The sequence below is a fragment of the Fukomys damarensis genome, unplaced genomic scaffold, assembly GCF_012274545.1.
Source record: "Fukomys damarensis isolate Sample0158 unplaced genomic scaffold, DMR_v1.0_HiC HiC_scaffold_27, whole genome shotgun sequence".
NCBI classification, from domain to species: Eukaryota; Metazoa; Chordata; class Mammalia; order Rodentia; family Bathyergidae; genus Fukomys; species Fukomys damarensis.
Window position 1 is genome coordinate 2,509,320 of NW_022900939.1, and position 11,977 is coordinate 2,521,296.

Below are 11,977 nucleotides of genomic sequence, written 5' to 3' on the forward strand. Positions count from 1 at the left end.
AGCTGGACCTGGGCTTGGAACGCTTGGAACTCTGAGATGCCGAGTTAGTAATGTGAGACAAAGGGGACTGGAGGTGTGCGACAGTACAGGGGCAGCTCTCAGCCTCCCTCTCCAGCCCTCCAGCCTGGTTTCCCCACAGGGACTTTTGGGTGCGAGTTCAGGGAGCTCCAGCTGTACCCTCCGCTCGGAATGGACTCAGTCGAAGTCAGACCCACTAGGGTACTCTGTTCTCCTGGACTTGGGCGATGGGGTAGGGGTCGACCCAGGTCCTTAGTGGGCCAGTCACGTTGCACCCAGGCTTCTGCTGTACTTGCTGGGAAAGGAGCACTCTCAAATTTTGAGATTCTACCAGTGAGGATAATACAAACCCATTACTGCAAAGAAATGTCCCCCTCCCTGCTCTTTAACCCAGGGCCTTCACACTGACCTATATCCCCAACCTTTTAAAATATTTTATTTTGAATTTTGAGGCAGGGTCTTCAGAAGAGACCAGGCTAGGTTGGACTAAATTTGTGATCCTCCTGCCTCAGCCGCCCAGTCTGCTGGGTTTACAGGGTGGTGCCACCATGCCCAGTTTGAGAAGTATTTTATCGTCATTTAAAGAGAGCCTGCCTGAAAAAGAAGCCAGCACAGGAAAGCAGAACCGAAGAATGGACAACCTGCATTTTTTTAAAAAAAGCTATCCAATCTATCACATCAGTACCTTCTACTTTGACTGGAAAATTACATGAACATATAGATTCTTTTTAAAGAATTTTTATCTACGTATTTACTTAAAATTTAAACTGACTTTGGGATTCTATCATTACAGAACATTCTGTCATTTATCAACTTAAAGTATAGTGGGAGAGAGAATAGATGTAAATGAAAAAATAAATTCAGTAAACAGTGTGGGAACAGAATGTACCTTGCATGTCATTACAAAAACAAAGCAACCAACCTGGGGCTGGGGATTTAGCTCAGTGGTTCCACTGCCTGCCTCACAAACACAAGGTACCAAACCAAACAAAACAAAACAAAAAAACCCCAAAACCCCAATAGACAAAAATAATATCTGATCACTTCTCAGTGCTTTTTACATCACAGCACTGAGATGTTTTGTTAAGGTTAAGGCATCCTGTGAATAGTTCATGTATTTAGCACAGAAGCCTATTCCTGTCCAACTTGCTGGTAAAACTGGGTAAGGTGCATCCTCTTTACTGGGGGAAGGAGAAGCAGGCACAGAAGTTTCTCATACTCAGAAAGGTTTCCAAAATTGTACGATGTGTTCCACTTTACCTCATTCTCATTAATGGGAAACCATTGAATACTTACTGTTACTGGACCTTGGTCTGCCTGGCCTCTACAGCAGTATCATTGAGCAAGACCAGGGTCTTACAGGACAGACTCATTTTCTCACCGATCTGGAGACCCCAGGTCAGAGTCTGGCAGTGTTGCTTTCTGGAGCGAGCTCTTCTTGCCGGGCAGGCTGCTGCACTGTCCTCACAGGAGGGGAGGAGGGAGAGGGGAGAGAAGGACAGACACAGAGCACACAGCCCTGCAGTGTCTCTTCTAAGGACATTAACCCTATGAAGTCATCCTCCCCCTATGAGATCCTTGTCTCTGTCCTGTTCCTCATCACCGGGACGAGATACCTGGCACGCTCAACCCAAAGAAAGAGAGGTTGATTTTGCCTCACATTTCAGTCTGCAGTCACCTGGCTCTGAGGAAGACACAGCGTGGTAGAGGAGCAGTGGAGCAAAACTGGCTGGCCTCGTGCTAGCCAGGGACTGTGAGGCAGAGCTGGGAAGGCAGAAAAAGCCGGCCAGGGCACACCCCAGTGACTGTCACTTCCAAGAGGACCCCAGCACTCAACCGGCAAGTCAGCTATAACAGCCAGCCGGTCGCCTTCCAAAAGTCCCATCTGTGAGCACATGAGGTTCCTGGGGGCATCTAGATATAAACCACAGCTCTCTGTCATTGCTGCGTTATCCTGCAGACAGTCACATTGGGGTTATATTTTGGGGGGTGGAACATACATTCAGCCATAACATCCTCCAAGGTTGCTGTTTAAAGAAAATTTGGCTTACAAGAGAGTGAGGAAGAGAGGGAACACATTTCTGGTGGCTCCGAGAGAGTTTAGGGACACTTCCCAGTGTTTTAGGTACGGAAGGTGATACTTTTCATCATGTTCAATGACACTTGGAGAATATGACTTTCCCTCTCCAGGTGATCTCTCATGTTTCAGATATGGGTTAAGAGACTTCGGAGACTCAAAAGCAAAATGAGGAGCTTAGAAGGAGAGTTTCACAAGGACCTAAAAACTCTGAAGGCAATGGAAAGTAGTGGGGGCATTGGTGGGGGATTTACAGGATTATAAGAGCACTCGTGAATCAGGCAAGGTGAAATGTCCAGAGATTTCAGTAAGGGGGACACACAGAAAATAAAAAGGGTGACAGATATCACACTTCTGTGGGGAAAAATAAGGCATGGCAGTGGGGTCTGTCCCTCAGTTCCGGTACACAGCAGCTTGCTGAGGCTGTCACTCTTCTTCAAGAGTCTGTTAGTTTGGGTTTTCCTACAGGTGGATCCTGAGCTGGGCCTGTGCACTACCGTCTACTGAGGAGGTGACTTCTGGGTGTACAGGTAGCAGAGTGGGAAACTGAGAGGGCAGAAGGAGGGCCGCCAGCTCAGTGTGCATCTGTGGCAGTGCACGGTGCAGCCGCAGCCTGGCTCCACACTTCCGAGGACCCTGGAATTCACTGGAGAACACAAAAGGTGTTAAGCAGCCCACCCTCTGCGCCACTGCCTCCCCCGGCCTTTTCTGTGTGCGTACTGGATGTGCTTCTGTGGCCAAGGAAAGTCCACTCAGTCATAGACACTGACATGAGGTGGGGTCATCCGTGTGCACCCAGCAGTGAGTGCTGGCAGGTGGAGATGGGGAGCCGACAGCATCAGCTGGGAAAGATTGTAAGCTTCAAAGAAGGAAAAAGCCGAATGAGGATCTGTGGCTCACTGGTGTGATCGGGGCGCACTCTGAATGTGTGGTAAGCCAGGATTTGCAAAGCTCTATAATAGCCCCAGGAAGCGTACTGTTTTCCGTCGAGGGTAGTGGTGGTAGAATGGGTCGAAGAGGGGCAAGAATGGGAAAGGCTGTTATTTCCATTTACCAATGGAAAGGTAATTGATCACATGCGTAGGTCATTTGATTTCATGCAAAGCTAGAACCACAGCCTTGGTTTGCTAATTCTTCCTTTTAGGTGCACTCTCTTAGGCCCTGTATCAATGAAATGGATGCCTGTAAGAGATATGGACCTTGAGGCAAATTTCCAGGGAAGAGCGAGGACACAGGGCATCCAGGGGATCCACTGCTGTGCTGTTTTGGGTACAGTGCTAGGACAGGAGATTTGCCACCAGCCGAACCCAAGTTCACAGGTTTATTCTACCTCTAACGTGCAGAGTAAACATGGTTAAGCCACTCATTTGCTCTAAACTTCAGTTGCATAATATACTAAATGCAGGGAATAATACTTCCATGTGGGTTTGCTGTGAGGATTAACCAAGATAATAAGTGAGAAAGGGCTTTGTAAACTGCCAAGTACCACATTTAAGGCATTAACAAAATAGTCCAAGAGCTACGTGGAGACATCAGCTCGGCACCCATCTCTGGCATTGCCATGGAGACGGAGAAACGGTAGCAGGCTTTTCGTTATTTTTGTATGGTTTTAGAAATCACTTTTAAGGCTCAGGATGAAAAGCTGATGGAGTTGAAAATGCCGGGAGATTAAGAGAAGAGTTTGAATTTGAGCTCATAATCTTCCTTTGTAGCAACTTATTGACAAAGTAGTACTCAAGAGCGACTGATTTCCGTGGCACAGGAAATCCATCCGTTAGCCGTTTCCTATAGATAGAAAGCAGCTAACCCAGGTCAAGGACACACAGTCACAGGAGGAGCGTAGGGGCCCTTCAAGGTCAAGACTGTCACTGTCTGTCATCGGTCTAACCACGACCCAGGGGAAATTCCCAGGGAAACCTTTGCGATCACTATTATTGAAAATAATTCAGCAGTATAGCTACAACTCCCAGCTCTGGAGGCTTCTGCTTATGGCTATGTGGTGTCACTCTATCCGCCAATTCCAGACTCGCCAATGGGAGAGCTGTGGTCTTTTGGTGGGCAGCTCGCTTGAGACTCTGCGTCTGAGTTGATGCTTAAGAGTGGGAGGGATTTCATTTAGTGAATCTTGACCTCAAGGTGGGTTTCCATCCCAGCTCCGCCGCTTTCTACTTCTGTTACCTCATGAGTGTCTTTTAGTTCTTGATATTTTTGGCATTTCCTCAAGGAATGTGAACATTTCTTTAGAGATGTTTTTGGGGGACATGAGAGGTGGGTTAGAAGATATCTCTAAGAAGGGTCAGCATGAGAAGCGTTTTCTCAATGTGATCGGAAGGAGAGGAAAGTGGTGGAGGGAGAGAGACTCGAGACTGAAAACATTTAAGATGAAGTAAGGAATCTGGATCCTCTAATCTTCATGCAGATGACACAAAGGCAGGAGGCCACACAGAGTGTTGTGCTTGGGAACAAGGGCTCCTGTCTTCGGTGCGCCTACTTGAGAAAATGCCCTCCGTTAGAGTTGATAACATACAAAGCTACCTCATCCAAAGCAGGGGAACAGTATATTCCAAGGCAATGGTTGAAACTCTTGTGTTTATCTTTCACTAGCAAATAGCCCTTAGGGTTCATCAGTCTACAAATCAACAACTTCCCCTCCTCACAAGAGGTATACATTACTATTTTAAACCGCTGCACTTGATCGGAAAGTGAGCTGGCTGAGTGAAGGATGAATACCTTTTCCTGAAGTCGACTCCTCAGCTCCCGTCTCTGTGCCAAGGCTAACGTGAATCAGATGGGATTCGGAGGATCAGTAAGCTGCTATTGTCTACAGGCACCATTCTGGACTCCAGGGATGAGCAAGCCATAGCCTCTGCCCTTGAGGAATCTACCGCCCAGGAAGGTCAGTCAGTGCCCTGTCCGTACCGGATGGTTTCTTCCCCGGAAGCAGAGGTCAAAGCAGTGGATAAGAAGGGGTATGGGACGGGAGAAGCTGATGTGTGGGCTCTGGGAAAGGAATAAAAGGAAGAATAATGAGCAGAAGTAAGAAGATGAGACAATTTGGGAAAGGGTTATAAATAGAAGGGCACAAGTATGTTGTTCACAACTCAGAGGGCAACTTCACAATAGAGCTGGCTTTCATTTGAACTTCTAAGTGAAGGAGATAAAAGAAGGGGATGAAACTAGGCCACTGCAACCCGAGGGAACAGCACAAAGGAAGGCAGAGGGGAAAGCACGCAGAGCAGAGTGCAGTAGGTGGAGAAACCAGGCAGTTCATTGGGATCCTCTGCATGTCAGATCTGTGGGACAGACACCTAGGGGTCTGTGCAGATAGAAGGCAGGATGCTTCGAGGTTAGAAAGGACACAGAAGCCAAAATGTTTTCTGGAGCTGGAATGCTTAGAATGTCAGGCCGAGGAGACTGAACAGCAAGAAGCCAGGAATAACTCTAGCACCGCAGGTGCCCAGCAGGCATCAGGCCACCCAAGCCAAGGTGCCCGCTTCCTGTGCTTACCTGCTTCCTCCCAGCTCCGCCAGAGAAAAGGGTAAATGGGTCCAGCAGGTATTTCTCAGAAGAAGCACAAATGAGCAATAAATAAGTTCAACATCTTTAGCTAACAGGGAAATGCGAATCCATGCTACATGTGAGAACCCATCTCGTCCCAGGCAGAGGGCTCTCATCATAAAGAAGGGCACGGATGCAGCAGAAGGGTATGTTAGGGTGGGAGACAGAGTCTTGAGGGTTTCTATGGGAAGCACAGGGTTTTTGGACAAACAGGCTAGGAGTGAGTAAGCAAGGGTGGAGAGGACGGGGATAATTGTTCTAGAAAGTTCTCCAAGAGTAAGCAGAGCCAGGATTAGAGGTATAGATGGAGGGGAAAACCTGTGAAAGGTTTTCTGAAGTTCTGAGACAGGAAGGCGGAAGAGGACAGGGTGGCCAGGTGGACAGGGAGAAGTGGGGCTAGCATTTGGTGGCCGTGACCTCGGGGATGGTACCTGCAGACAGTGCAGACACTGGGTGGCACTGAGGGGTCCACAGACGCTCAGATAACTGGGGAACTCGATGGGCAGAAATATCACAAGTCTCAGAGCCACGGATCCCAGCTGGACTGCTAATTACCAGTGTGGCTTAGGCAGATCCTTCACTTCTGCCAGTCTCACTCAGGCTGTCTTCCATACAATTAGGTGCTCACCATGATATCCTGGGCCACGGTGCCTTGGGGACCCCGCCAGCTGGGCAGTTAAATCCAAGAGGCGCTGACAGGGCATGCGGCCGTGGGATTAAAGTTTTGGACAGACTGCCAACTTCTTGATCTCACAGTGGTTTGCCCCTGTGAAGTTACAGATCAATGTTGCAGGAAGGCGAACGTCTCATTCTCCAGGTGGGAATGGTTCACTCCGCAAAAAGCTTGAAACAGCCTCAAGGTGGCAGCCTTAACTCAAGGGTGGATGGCCAGAGGCTTGGGATAGGACTTGAACTCCCCCAGTCAGGAAAACTGCCCTCTTCTTGGCTCCCTCCTCCCCTAAATCCCAAGGGTAACTATTCAGAGGTGAAGAGTTGAATAGAACTTGTGAGGAGATCAAACAGGGAAGAAGTCAAAAGTGTGGGATCAGAAGTACTCCCCCAGGAATTGAGAGCCTGTGGGAGAAAGTGAAAGCTGGAGCGGTCAGGGCCAGAGGGAACTGCTGAGATTCAAACACATGAATAATTTATCCAACTCTTGCATTCTGTCAGTAGTGGATTTGAGGATTCTCACTTACCAAAGCCCAGGACCGTTGTTTTTACAGTATTAATAGCTGTCAGTTTGAGCTGCTGAAGTTTTTAGAATATTAATTCCAGTGTAGCAGAGTGCTGAATTATTCTGTAGAGCCTAGACTTCAGGCTAGACCATCTCAGTTGTTAGGCTGATAATTTACAGGTGCAGTTTTCTCTTTCCTTGTTTACTTCCTACTCCCTTCCTCCCTTCCTCCCCTCCCCTCCTCTCTAATTTTTTTGTTCATCTCTCCTCCCATGTCTCTCCCTCTTATTTTTCCTATTTTACCTTTTTGTATTCATAAAATTAAATAGCAAGGAACAAATCTAGGCGTTCAGAGTTGAACATGTGGGTCAGGAGACTTACTGCTACAGAAACCTAAGAGGCAAATAAATAAAAAAGGAGAGATGGTAAGAGACAAAAGGCAGATTTTTGGAGACAGGGAAGGTGATAAGGGGATAAAAAATAATTAAGATACATACTATGCCTTTACCAAGTCCCCAAAACATAGGTAAGCAGTATGTATTGACAACACACACTGGTAAAAAACTGGACACTGGATTCCTCAAAAGCTTTTGTCTATTGAAATAATTTTCATGCTTTGTTTTATTACGCATCGCTTGGTTGATTTTGGATGCACTTGCATTTGTGAGATTACTTGGTTGAACACAATGTCTAACAAATTTGTTACTTTCAGTTTGCTAGAGGTTTTGAATTATTGGTGTTTATGTTGATAATAGAAGATAATCTACTGGTACATTTCTCCTGATAGTTCTACTAGCTGATAAAACTGGCTTCATAAAAAGAGCTGGTAAATTTTCCCTCTTCTCATTTTTGGAAGTGACCATGAAGAACTGGTATTAATTCCAAATTAAATGTTTGGTAGAAAAATAATTCCATCAGGGGTAGAAAGATATCCTTAGGCTCACATCATGTAGCTTACTTACTATGACATAGCCATTTTTATTTCTTAGTTTTGTTACAAATATTAATTTAGCCAAGTAATAAATTTTTACATGAAAATGATTTCATGAGAAAGAAGAAAGAGTAGGTAAATAAGTTTTCCTTTTGTAACTTGCTATGCTGGAACATGTACTTGTGAGAATCTGAGAGAAGAAGGACCCTTTCCTAGGTTCTGAGAGCATCCTTGCTTTTCCATATTGATCCCCCAAAAGGGAATGAAGCAGTGAAAAGGTGTAGAGACCTTGGGTCAGACAGACTTTGGCATTTCCTTCCTTTTTGTCTGGTTGATTCCTTCTTCCAGTCCTAGAATTGGCTATTTCTCCAAGCACCCTAGTTTCTTCCACTGGAGAAGAATATTAGAAAAAGAGCTAAATGTTAGGTATAAATGAAAGTTTTCACACTTACGCGAAAGCCCACACATGTCTAATGACATGCTTGAAATGTCGGAGGGCATCAGTGTCTATTAATTCAGTAAATTAATATTCATGGAACAGAATCTTTTGCTTCCTGTGACACCATGTTTAAATGCACCTGAAACCAAGTTGATTGGAAAAGTTTCCTGAATGCGTCTTGTTTCACAGAGCTCTTTGAACTTGGAGCTCTGTAGTCACAGTGGGGCTTGAACAAAATGGAGATTTTTATGTAGCTTATCATTTTTGAATGGGCCATCTAGTGATTCCTCCCTACTTAGTCTTAGAGAAACAGCCAGCTCTCTGTGCAAGCCATCTTCTTAGGGCTGAGCACTGAGTGGTTGCATCTCATACTCCTTTGAGAGTACTTTTGATGAAAATTCCTCATGAATAATCTTCCCTGAGACTCAAGGAATGGAGGCATCTTTTTGTCCCTTGAGGGGTGTCTTTGAGGATTTTTCATGTCACAGTAATGTTTCAGTCCCCCCAGGAAAGTATTGTTTTGACTGCTTGTCACTGAGCCCTGATTTGGAATTGAGACCTCAGGGAACTTCTCCCCAGAGAATCCTAAGTCTGCATAAGCAGGGTCTTCTCCTGGACCTCAGACTGCTGGCACAGGCTGGTGTGATTCCCTTTGGGGCTCACAAAAAATGGTAATGGCAGCAGAACTGTCTGCATGCTTTTATTACATAGCCTCAGGAAATCTTTTACTATTTCAAATCCAATGCCTTCAGAGACCAAACAGATTTTCTTTTCCTTTTAGACTTCAAAAAGCTCGGTTTTTGAAGGCAATTCTGAATTAAGATCTCATACCTCCCAAGGGCATAGGTATGTTTACCCCAACTCCTTTTTTTTTTCTTTTTTTTTTTTTTTTTTTTTTTTTTTTTTTTTTTTTTTTTTTTTTTTTTTTTTTTTTTTTTTTTTTTTTTTTTTGGTACCAGATCGAACTCGGGACCCTGCACTTGAGAAGCAGGCATCAGAACCACTGAGCTACATCCCTGGCCCATTTCCCCACTCTTTGAAAGCCACATTCTTCACACACTATGGGTAGAAATAGCAGGCTAGAAATAGCTAGGAGAAAGGGGCTCAGGTGTAGGTTTAAAGGGCTCTTGATTCCACTTTCTCCAAGCTCCCCTGCCACATCTCAGAAGAACAGAGTCAGAAGGAGATTCCTGTAGGTGATTTTGAGTCATTACCTAGGTGGCCATGGACAGAGTCATTGCTACATAGAATGTTGCTATCAGCTGATGTCAAAATCTGAGAAACAAGTCAATACGCTACATGTACGGTTTAATAGAGATACATTTGTTTGTACTGTGGACCTACCAAGGACCACATGTTGGCTGGTTTTTCCCATATTTTATTTTACTTCGTACTCTCTTGATACAGGGAAACTTACTATCTATAGCTCCAAAGCAGCATTAAAGTTATTATTCTAATTCAACTTCTGAGATTCTAATTCATCCATTCACTTAGTGGACATTTAGCCATACTGTGTGCCTGCCACGGGTGTAGCCAGTAGGTAATGAAGCACAGAATATTAACAGTTTATCTCTTCCTTCATGGAATTTAGAAATTCTACTCATGATCTTATTTGGACTTCCCCAGATGTGGTGGTTGGGAGCTATTTTCCAATCTCTTTAGAAGAAACTTTGATGAAACATCTTTATTTCCAGACACCTGGATGGTTTGGTCCCCTTCTCTTTTTATAGCAATACAAATCTGCTAAATTTTAATGCTTTTTTCAGTTCAATGCACTTCCATTGGACATTTTTCTTCCCTTTCAAGGCTCCTTGTTGTATTTATCCCAGACTCACACACGAGAGGGAAGGAAACACAGCAGTGACATCCCAATACCTCGGTTCACGAACTCTTCTGTTCTTGAACAATTCAAGCAAAAAACGTCCCCGAAGTTTCACTGCCCACAGCAGACTCCGCACTGCGTGACGAACAGGATCGTGGCAGGCCATTGTCCCCAGAGCCGTGCAGAGAGCTCAGTTTGTGAGCACTGTACGATGTCAAGCTTCGGAGTCAGGCCGTGTGGCGCCTCAGGGATAGCGCTGGGTTAGTGAGAACTTTTCTCCTCCCTGCTGCCCTGCATCAGACACATTTACCAACAGTAGCTGCGTGCATGAGGTGGAAGGTTACTCACCAAGAGAGCACCAAGCGGAGTAGCCTGAATATGAATTGTTAATAGATGCAGAACTGTCCCCTGGCAGCGTCGATAGTGCCGATGCTGAGAAATCCGGCCCGAAAAATGTGCAGTATTTACAGTTAAGTCGTCACGTGACTCTTGAGTGACCCTGCGCGTGCATGACCAGGACACTACTCATCATAGATTATGGTGCATTGTTTCTGCTCAGTGAGGTAATACGTAAATGCATCCAAAGTCAAAAGAAAAGGGCATGAGAGGGGCTGCATGATATTAGTAATGAGGGAAAGCACTGCTGCTCAGCCAGCAGTCTATGAACAAGTGGGGAAGGCTGAAGTCAAATTCTAGGAATTTGCTTTATGACCATGAGGTGACACCTGTAAGGCTGCTCCTGCATCGTTGTTTATAGAGGCAAAATCTGGAAAGCGGGGGTGAGGAGCTAGCAGGGTCCTCCCTTAGAGCTTCCAAGAAGGCTGAGTCAGTCCTCGTGAGTCCTCGTGCAACCAGCGAGCCACGCTGTCCTCATCCTGCGTGTTACCTGCAAAGGGTTCCTCACCAATCGCTCCAAAGCACGGCGAGGCCACGCGGGCGGAAGCAATGTCTCCTTCCTATGCCTGTGTCTTTCCCCCGCGTCTTCAGCATTTCCTCTCTTCCCTCAACGGCTGCCACCCACTCTGCTACAGAGGCTGGGAGAGATCGCGAATGCTTAAGCCGGGGAAAGGCAGTAGGAGGAAGAGAGTGTTCTGAAAGTAGAACACAGCCTTTCTCCAGGCCTCACCACCTCCAAACTCAATGTTACTTTTCATGCTGTAAGTCTAAGCTAATATACTGGCAAGAAGTGTGGACTGAGAGAAACACGTGAACAATGGTATGTCCGTTGTGCTTGTCATTGTTCTAGTCAATTCACCAAGTATATGCTTATGTGTGCTGAGTGGTTGCCCAACTAATTATGTGACAATCAACCAGATGCCAAGAGGGAGAACTGAACTGTAACCAGGATCACATTTATATCTATGATAGTTACACACACACACACACACACACACACACACATATATATATATATAGATACCATACCCGCTTTCAGCTGAACTCCTGTTAAGTAATAAGCCCCCCAAATACATTAGAAGTTGTGATTAAGATGATCTCTGGATTTAGTATCAAACAGACTGTGTTATCTGACTTTTGTCAATATTTATCTAATTGTTATTATTTTGTAGCTCTCTAGTCTCCACAAAAAAAGCTCAATTTTAGAAGAAAATAGTAGCTAGAAAGAGGAGATTGCCAATGAGGAAACTACCTAAAGCAAGAAGGAAAAATATTCTATCTGAATGTCTTTATTGTTTATAGAGGTAAATAAAGATTGGAAATGAAGCAGTGTATTACCGTATACACAGCTTTTCCTTGTATAAAGTGAGGAAAACAATAAAATCATCCCTCAAGTGTTGTGTGAAGATTGAATTAAATGCAACTAGAGCCCTTGGAGTAGTATCTAACATACAGTAAGCTATTATGATTTCTTTAATTAATATTATTTAATAAGTATCTGTGCCGCAACAATTTCAAGAATCTCTAGTGAGGCTAAATTACTGAGGTAGAATGAGGAAGAT